This window comes from Macrotis lagotis, chromosome X, assembly GCF_037893015.1.
Source record: "Macrotis lagotis isolate mMagLag1 chromosome X, bilby.v1.9.chrom.fasta, whole genome shotgun sequence".
Classification (NCBI taxonomy): domain Eukaryota; kingdom Metazoa; phylum Chordata; class Mammalia; order Peramelemorphia; family Peramelidae; genus Macrotis; species Macrotis lagotis.
Window position 1 is genome coordinate 117028666 of NC_133666.1, and position 9236 is coordinate 117037901.

At 36.6% G+C, this 9236-nt stretch overlaps 1 pseudogene; it reads right to left on the bottom strand.

Annotated features, from left to right (window-relative positions):
• Positions 1-346: 346 nt before the first annotated feature.
• On the bottom strand, positions 347-5264 carry LOC141498813 (hsp90 co-chaperone Cdc37-like; annotated as a pseudogene).
• Positions 5265-9236: the final 3972 nt, after the last annotated feature.

A 9236-nucleotide genomic window follows, 5' to 3' on the forward strand; every position in this document is an offset into this window, starting at 1 on the left:
GAATAAGGCAGTAGTAGGGGCACACAGAACCATTTGGAAGCCCCTTCACACTCAAATCAGAAATTTGGATTAGAGCTGGGTGGGATGGAGTCTTGGGAGGAATGCCAGCACTGAGAATTTGGTATGGAAAGCAAGCAGGAGATTCAAAAGTTCACAGATTTTGTATATTCATATATTTGTTGGTTTTATCATCTTAAAAGAAATTCTGGCATGAAATTTCTAGCAGAGGCCTGTTCCCTTTCTCTTCCTCTTTGATCCTTCTCTTTCTGGTCTCACCCAAGAGGTCTGAAGCTGGAGCTTCTTTATCTCCTTTCTCCTTCCCTTGGACTGTCTTTGAATTGAGGATTCAGAGGCCTGAGCCAATGAAACGATGCATGTGATATTTTGATTCCACAGGGTCCATTTTCTGATGGTGGCCTGCATCTGCACATTGTTAATGTCAAAGCATTTCTGGAGCTCCACAAACAATGTCTCATAGATCTCCACAGGGATCTAAGACCCCCAGATCCAAGCTCTTCTTCCACTCTTCCTCCTCATATTTTTTCACATCCTTCTCAATTCGCACTTTGACTTGGTCTCTTACCTGCTCTTTGAAGGACTCTAGCTCAACTGTGAAATCTTTCATGTAATGTTGGTCGGTATTCTTGATTTTTGTGATGAATTCCCTGCAGCAGGCCCAGGGATCTACCTTTAGGCTCTTGGACAACTCCAGAATGAATTGCATAATAATTGTCTGATGAGTGACTTGCTCTGTGAGGGCACATTTCTCTTCCACTTCCAGGGCAATGTACCAGAAGAACGGGTAGTTGGCAGTCTACTCACAGACTAGGTGTGCGTTTTCAGATAGGTACATCTCTGCCTGTCATCCCAGTGCTGAAGCATGTCAAAATGCCTAACCTACTTCTCATGCTTATCTATAAAAGTCTTGTGCTTCTGTTCTTTCTGTTCCTCTGAATCCTCCTCTTTGTCTGACTTAATACTGAATATACTTGCTGATACCATCTTTTTTTTTCAAAATTTTTTGTTTATATAAGGCAATGGTGTTGAGTGACTTTCCCAAGATCACTCAGCTAGGCAATTTTTAAGTGCCTGAGGCCATATCTGAACTCAGGTCCTCCTGACTCCAGGGCTGGTGCTCTTTTCACTGTGCCACCTAGCTACTCTCCAAGAAATCAATTTCTTGATGAAACATGTAGAAAACATCACAAGTTGAGCAAGGGGAAGCTTTGAAAAACTATATAGAGTGAGACCCACTAGGATCAAGGTTTTCTGGACTACAGATACAGCAAAAGAAGCATTGGTCAGATATAGTGCTGTAGAAATTCCCCCTAGATTTCAGACCCCCAAGGAGGTAATATTATCTCTCACTTCTCTTTTGGGTTTTCTCATGGAACCTTAAAATCTTTCTCTTTGGGAAAGTCTGTTTATTGTTCTTGGTATGAGATGTTTGTCTTTTTGAACAAAGGCAACAGAATTCATTTTCTTCCTTTTTTCAAAATTGGGATGGCATTTGCCTTCCTCCAGTCTTTGTAATACTGCAACTCATAGTTTCCACAATCTTTCAAATATCCCCTGTAGCTCAGTAGTTATATTCTTCAATTTTGTTAATACCTGAAGATGTAATTTATCAGTCAGACAAGTTGAACTCATCAAGGATAGCTAGGCCCTTAATTATCTGATATATCATCCTAGTTATGTTAGATACCAATTCTTTATTAACTGTTTGATGTTCTGTCTTTTTCAGTTCAAAGATCATTTTCCTTAGTAAAGGAAACAGAAACAGAGTAAAATTTAAACAGTTCAGTTTCCTCTTTCATTAGTTATCTTGGTATTTTCTACTCTACACAATGGTCCTATAACTTTCATAATCCTCCTTTCTCCTAATTCATCTTTTTATTTAAAATAAAAGAAAATTTATTTTCCTTAACTTTCTTTTCTAGTCTCACTTCATTTTGAGCTTCACATTATTGATACTATTCTTTTATTTAGAAAAATTTTATTTATTTTGAACTTTACAATTTTTCCCTTAATCTTGCTTCTCTCCCCCCACCCCCCACAGAAGGCAGTCTGTTAGTCTTTACATTGTTTACATGGTATACACTGATCTCAGTTGAATGTGATAAGAGAGCAATCGTATCCTTAAGAAAGAAAAATAAATTATAAGAGATAGCAAAATTACTTAATAAGATAGTGTTTTTCCCCCTAAATTGAAGGTAATAGTCTTTGGTTTTTGTTCAAAGTCCACAATTCTTTCTCTGGATACAGATGGTATTCTCCATTGCAGAAACCCCAAATTGTGCCTGATTGTTGCACTGATGAAATGAGCAAGTCCATGAAGGTTGATCATCGCCCCCATGTTACTGTTAGGGTGTATAGTGTTCTAGTTCTGCTTATCTCACTTAGCATCAGTTCATGCAATCCTTCCAAGCTTCCCTGAATTCCCATTCCTCCTGGTTTCTAATAGAACAATAGTGTTCCATGACATACACATGCCACAGTTTCTTAAGCCATTCCCCAAATGAAGGACACTCACTTAATTTCTAATTCTTTGCAACCGCAAACAGGGCTGCTATGAATATTTCTGTACAAGTGATGTTTTTACCCTTTTTCAACATCTCTTTAGGGTATAGACCCAGTAGTGGTATTGCTGGATCAAATGGTATGCACATTTTTGTTGCCCTTTAGGCATAATTCCAAATTGCTCTCCAGAAAGTCTGGATGAGTTCACAACTCCAACAAAACCGTATTAGTGTCCCAGATTGCCCACATTCTTTCAAACATTGATCATTATCCTTTCTGGTCATATTGGCCAATCTGAGAGATGCGAAGTGGTATCTCAGAGATGCTTTAATTTGCATTTCTCTAATAAGTAGTGGTTTAGAGCAATTTTTCATATGATTATGGTTCACATTGACTTCCTCATCTGTAAATTGCCTTTGCATAGCCGTTAATTATTTGTCAATTGTGGAATGGCTTATTTTTTAAAAAAATTTGACTCAGTTCTCTATATATTTTAGAGATGAGTCCTTTGTCAGAAATACTAGTTGGAAAAATTGCTCCCCAATTTCTTTTAATCTTGGTAACAGAGGTTTTATCTGTGCAAAAGTTTTTTAATTTAATGTAATAAAAATTTTCTAGTTTGTTTTTAATGATGTTCTCCATCTCTTGCTCATAAACTGCTTTCCTTTTTATAGATCTGGCAGGTATATGATTCCTTTATCTACTAATTTGTTTATAATATTGTTTTTTAGTCTAAATCCTGTATCCATTTTGATCTTATCTTCGTATAGGGTGTGAGATCTTGGTCTAATCCAATTTTCTGCCATACTAACTTCCAATTTTCCCAACAGTTTTTATTGAATTGAGAGTTCTTAATCCCAATAGCTAGATTCTTTGGGTTTATCAAAGAGAAGATTATTATAATCATTTCCTGCTATTGCACCTAGTCTATTCGACTGGTCCCCCATTCTATTTCTTAGCCAATACTAGACAGTTTTGATGACTGATGCTTTTTAATATAATTTTAGATCTGGTAGGGCTAAGCCTTCTTTTGTACATTTTTTCCATTAAATCTCTGGAAATTCTTGACTTTTTATTTCTCCATTTGAATTTACGTACAATTTTTTCTAGCTCATTAAAGTAATTTATTAGAATTTTGATTTGTAGGACATTAAACAAGTAGCTTAATTTTGGTAGAATTGTCATTTTTATTATATTAGGTCAGCCATGAGCAGTTGATATTTGGTGGTTATTTAAATCTGATTTAATTTGTGTGAGGAGTGTTTTGTACTTGTTTTCAAAAAGTTTCTGGATCTGCCTAGGCAGGTGGACTCCCAGGTATTATATAGTGTCTGAAATTACTTTGAATGGGATTTCCCTTTCTAGTTCTTTCTGATGCATGCTGATGCCCTCTTTACTCAGTGTGTCTACATTGCCTAGCATGTTTTTCTCCCTCTTGTGTGGTTCATTCAGCTTTTGCTCCCAGCCCTTCTCCTCCTTCCACAGCTTCTGGGCCTTGATCAGGAGTCATTGCTCCTCTGCTTGGTTGTCTTTGGACTCAGCCACTTCAAACTCCTTCAGTTTACATTGAAATTTGGTCACCTTCCCTTTATACTTCCTGTATCCTTTATTAGACTTTTTCTTCTCCTGAAACTGCTCCATATTCTCTACTCATGGTAGCTACCATGACAGATAGTGTATCATTTTCATCTTCTGACTCCTCAATGTGGTCCTACATGCTATACTCCATCAGCTTAGTGTCACACCGATCCCACCTACTTCAGCCTCCCAATTCTGAAATTCTTTTTTTTTATGTTTTTGCAAGGCAAATGGGTTTAAGTGGCTTGCCCAAGGCCACACAGCTAGGTAATTATTAAGTGTCTGAGACTGGATTTGAACTCAGGTACTCCTGACTCCAGGGCTGGTGCTTTATCCACTGCACCACCTAGCCACCCCAATTCTGAAATTCTTAAGAGAAACCTTTAGAGTTTCTTTGTATTGCTTTTTTCAGATTCCTTGTGAGCACTTGCCATATATGAGTCTCCATAAAATAGTCATTTTTTTCAACTGTGTGTTTGGCATTCAAATAATATGAGTAGCCAATTAGAGTTGTACTCTCTGTAATAATAGTTAAATGCTTGGCAGTTTAGCTCTAGAAAGGACCTCAGTTTCTGAAATCTTATCCTGCCAAGTAATCTTTAGATTCTTTCTAAGACAATTTAAATGGAAGTGATTGTTTCCTGGTATGACGCTGATAGATTATTCAGGTTTCACAGGCTTTCAACAATGAGTTAACACAGTACCTTTATAGACCTTCAGTTTGGTATTCAATCTATTATGTCTTCTCTCCCAAACTTTCCTTCAGATTCTCCTTAAAACTTAACTACCTCTGACAATGCTTGTGTCAATTTCATTATCAATATGCACCTACCTGAAAAACATACTGCCAAGGTAAATGAACAAACACAGCATTCAAAAATTTCTCTATTTGCTGTACCCAGTGGTTCCATATATGGATGATGTGTTACTGGTTGATGAAGCCCCTGTGTTTTCTTTTGTGTTGATTATTAGGCCAAAATTACCACAAGCAACAGAAAATCAATACATACTTAGTTCCATTTTAGTTTAATGAGAATCACTGAGTGCATAATCACTTACAAGTAAAAAAAAAGTCATGCACTAACACTCCCTTTACTTTGGTCATGGCTTGCAGCCTTTTCAAGTGACAAATCTACCATAAGTGTGGTAGCTGATCTTAATGTCATGTTGATCCCTAATGAAGATGTTTGATAACATCACTAAAAACATCATGCTACAAAGCATAGGAGCAATGACATAACCTAGTTTCACTACAATGTGAGTGAGTGAGTGAGGGAAATCAGGAGAGCATCATCCACTTTCCAGAAGCTGGGCAAGCATGCTGTCATAAAACTGACATATAATACTAATGAACTTCTCTGAGCAACCAAATTTAGATATAATTTTCCACAAGTCCTCTCAACTGACAGTAACAAAGGCATTGGTAGGATCTAAAAAAATTGTATACAGACCTGTTTCTGGTATTTCTCCTAAATTGTTGGGTGACAAATACCATATGAACAATTCCTTGACCTTTTCTGAAGCCACACTGGCTCCCAGAAAGGGGACCAACCATATTCCAAGTGAAGGAATGGCCTAATAAAGAGAACTCTGTCAAGAATCTTTTCAGTAATGAGTAAGGGAAACATCCCTATGATGGTCACAGAACACGTTATTCCTTTTACATTTAAAAAGATGGAAAATGAATGTATCCTTTTCCTGAAGGTAATCCCTTCATGCCACATACACTTGGAAAATTCCAATCAACTTTTGTATGACCAATGAACCTTCCACCCCTATCCTGTAAGTCTCAGATGGAATAGAATCAGCACCACTTACTTTGTCAAAGAAGAGGAGCCTAATGGCATTCAGTGGGAAAATTGTCTAGAGATGGATTGACTTCAGCTTGAGGTAAGCAGTCAGTTTTTCAGCATTGATTGATTAGAGTCTATTGGGAATACTATAGAAACACTTGGTCCATCTCTCTAGGATCATGTCCTTATCACTAATCAATGTTGCTCCATCAGTACTGAATAGTTGAGATGCACCATATTATCCTTGACCCCATAAATAGCCTTCAGGGCATCATAAAAACTCTTTATATTGCTATTATCCAATAAAACTGAATTACATCTACCTTATTACTAAGTTAAGAATCCTGTATCTCTAAGTACTTTGTTTTTGAAGAAATTAGAGGTATATGAACTATCCTGTTGGCAAACTTGGTAGAATTCCCATTTTCCATTTAGCGACTTCTAAATTTCTCCATCATTTTCATCAAACTAGTCTTGATGTTTATGAGTGTTCTGGCACAGATGATGAAATGCAGTGCTGTACTTAAATGAAGTTGCCCTCGCCTTTTCTAGTCCATCAACTGTGTGTTGGCCTTCCAGTTTGCACTGAATGATTCTTGCTCAGAGAAGCACTAATCTGTTGATATTAATTCTTCTGGCAGTCATTTTGCCTTGAAGCCATTACTTCAGTTGAATGTGGATATTTAACTTGGAAAGGATGAATCTGTGATAAGTTCAGCATTTTACATCAAACACTGCCTTCATCCTTCTCACATTCTTTCTGTTTCTTCTCCTTCCAATCACATAGTCTATTAGATGTCAATATTTGCTGCAAACAGGACGTTTGTTGTATTTAGGTAAATGGAAGACAGTGTTCAAGATGAGACATTCATGAAATACACAAGTCTTCAGTAGTACTAGTTTTCTTGAATGTATCCTACACTCTATTTGCATATATACACATATACATAAGTATGCCTGCATACATATGTATTATGTGCATATGTTTGTATAAAAGATTTTTCAATTCAGAAAGAAATAGGAGGGTACAGGGAGGGTACTAAGTGGGTGAGGTAATAGAATAAGGGGGTATTTAGAAGGGTATGTAGATCAATGGGGAGGGGTTATAGAAGGATATATAAGGGAGGGATTCTTGGAAGATCAGTAGGTTAAGGAATAGGATGGCAATTTAGTTAGAAGAAGCAAAATAGAGGAGTGAGAAGAAGTTGTTGCTTTCAGGACATATAAAGATGAAAAATACATAAATGTATAGGTATCTATGAATATGTATGTGTATATGTACCCGTGTTTCTATGTGTGTGTGTGTGTGTGTGTGTATGTCTAAATTTATGTGCTTAAATATATGTGCATTTTATATGTATATATATATATATATATATATATATATATATATATACTTACAGTCTTCTTGTAAATGGATGGGAAAATAAAATAAACAGTGCATAGCAGAGAACAGAAGAAAATCTTCAAGGAAGCAAAGACAAGACAGACAATTTGAATATAATGTGTAATTTTTATTATACAGACTTTCTTGAAATGGAAATTTATTGCATTATATTATGAATCCTCTCATGTACTGCTGCTAACATGACAATTTTTCTTATTTTTATTCAAGTTTAAAAAACCAAAAAAGGCAAGTCTTTTAAGAGACATAAAATCATATATTATAAAATAAACGAGGATTCAATTATAGGAATGATGATAAAAAAATCAAATACTATAAAATAGTTATGGAAATGAGGAGAGCCAAAATGGAAGAGTAAAGGCAGAGATTTTCCTGATCTGTTCCCCAAAACCCCTCCACATACCTTTAAAAATTCAAAAATAGCAGAAGAAAAAAGGAAGGAAGAAAACAAATTTTTAGCCCAAGACAGCTTGGAGGGTTGGTGGAAGGGGGGAGTCTACTGTACTGGGGTGAGTACAACAAAGGTAACACCTGCTTGAATGAAGGCCCAACAAAATAATAACAAGCCTTGGGGGTGACTAAATCAGTAACAAAAGTGAAGGTTTCTGGGTGGCTAGGTGGGGCAGTGGATAGACCACCAGCCCTGGTGTCAGGTATACCTGAGTTTAGATCCGGCCTCAGACACTTAATAATTACATAGCTGTGTGGCCTTGGGCAAGCCATTTGCCTTGAAAAAAACCTAAAAATAAGTGATGGCTTCCAGATGTTTCATTCAACCTCTGCCAAAGACACCTTAGAACACCAGCAGAAAAGGGTTGTTGTACTTGAGTGAGAATCAAGCACAATTTAGCCAGGCTTTGCCAGTACACCCCTAGACCCCTAGCACAAACCTGGGACAGGCCTTGGTAGGTAGATGCTACTGGGACTCTCAGCTGTGGACAATGAGGAGGGCTCTAATGACTGATCTGGGGGGGGGGGAGATTGCAGGGATCTCTTGCTGCCACCTCGTAGAAATTAGTTACTTTGCTCCTGCTCAGATCTTTCCCTGCTCAGCTCATGCATTTCTAGGTGGTGGTCTCAACATAGAAAGGAGCAGTAATGCTCCTGGGATCATAGCCCCAGTGAAGTAGGGACACTCTTCACAGTTCCAGGGAGAAAAGAGTACCTTTTGGTTACCAGAGCACAGACCAGGAGAATAGCAAACACCTCTCCTTAGAGTCTATGACTTTTAAAAAAACTGAAAACTCACTGGTCCCAGAGGTCCCTCTGAACAGAACTGCACAAAACCCCTGAAGCTTGAGACAACACACACTCCATCCTGGAAGCTTTACTTTAATAAAAAGTTAAAACCCAAGAAACAGACTGGAAAATAAATATCAGAAAAAATATCTTACTATAGAACATTACTATGATGACAAGGAAAATCAAAGCATACACTAAGAAGAAGTTAACAAAATCAAACCTCCCTTCCTCCAAAAAAATCCAAGAAAAATATGAATTGGACTCAAACTATGGAAGAGTTAAAATAGATTTAGAAAATCAAGTGAGAGAAGAAAAATTGGGAAGAAAAATTGATATAAAAAATCATGAAAAAAGTCAACTTATTTGATTCAAAAATATTGATGAAAATAACACCTTAAAATAGACTGGGTCAAATGATAAATAGGTACAAAAATCCAATGAAAAGAATGCTTTAAAATTCAGTATTGGTCAAATGGAAAATTAGATATAAAATATTACTGAAGAAAATAATTTCTTAAAAATTAGAATTGAGTAAATGGAAAATAGTAATTTTATGAAAAATTTAAAAAATAAAACTAAAAGAATAAAAAACAGAAAACAATGTGAAATAGCTCACTGAAAAAACAACTGGATTTAAGGGGAAGAGCCAAAATGGTTAATAAGTGTCTTCAGCTGCATTTGAATTGAGCATAGTGTGC